Raw genomic sequence first — 875 nt, 5'->3', positions numbered from 1 at the left:
GGGGGGGCATAAATACATTCCCCTTGGACTAATCCTCCTCGAGTTGTCATATGTCTCCAAATACATATATATGAAGTCCTCAAGATAGATACGATCTAGGGTCGAAGAGTACAAATGGCAGAGTTGTGGCCTCATAACAACTCAGGATCGCGCGCTGTATTTTAGCGCTTCTACTGGAGCGGCGCATGCATAATTTTTTGTATCGACCGCTGAATCCAGCGCTTTGCAGCGCGCAAAAAGTTGCTATTTCGTTGTAAACTTATTTGACGCGCCGCGCGGCTGCATGCCTTTGGGAGATGCTCCAAGGAAATGTCCTTGGAGCTTGTCCGGGCGCGTACCGCTGGGCAACGCCACCTCTTGCCGTTGCTGCTGCAGCATCTCGTTCCCATCCTCCTGCTGCAAGTCGACTCAAAAAAAAAGAAAAAGACATGCATACCGCTACATGATCGGTTTTGTTATACATGCACGCCTTGCACGCTGACAGAGACGTATCTCTATTCAACTCATTTTGCACTATCTTAAGCATGCGTGGAACATGGATGAGTAGCTGATTTCGTACCTTCATTATCTATACCGTTTGGGGCCTGTTGAGCCAATCACGCATGCTTTCTTGGTGACAACATGCATATGATCCACACCGTCATTTTTTCTTGTGACATGACAACAATAAGTGAGTAGGTGATCTGTCAATCATTAATACTCCACTCTAACGGGTCAAATCACTGTGATCTAGTACTGTAGTTCATTTAAATCGACGGGAGCAGCGCTGCTGGAGTTGTACTATAAACCAAGTCCGTGCCTACAACTACAAGTTAGCACACGAAAAAGCAAGCAAGAAAGAAAGAACAATATGCCTGTCAAGCTTCTCCGGACGC

Source organism: Triticum dicoccoides, chromosome 4B (genome assembly GCF_002162155.2).
Source record: "Triticum dicoccoides isolate Atlit2015 ecotype Zavitan chromosome 4B, WEW_v2.0, whole genome shotgun sequence".
NCBI lineage: Eukaryota > Viridiplantae > Streptophyta > Magnoliopsida > Poales > Poaceae > Triticum > Triticum dicoccoides.
This window is presented reverse-complemented; position numbering follows the sequence as displayed.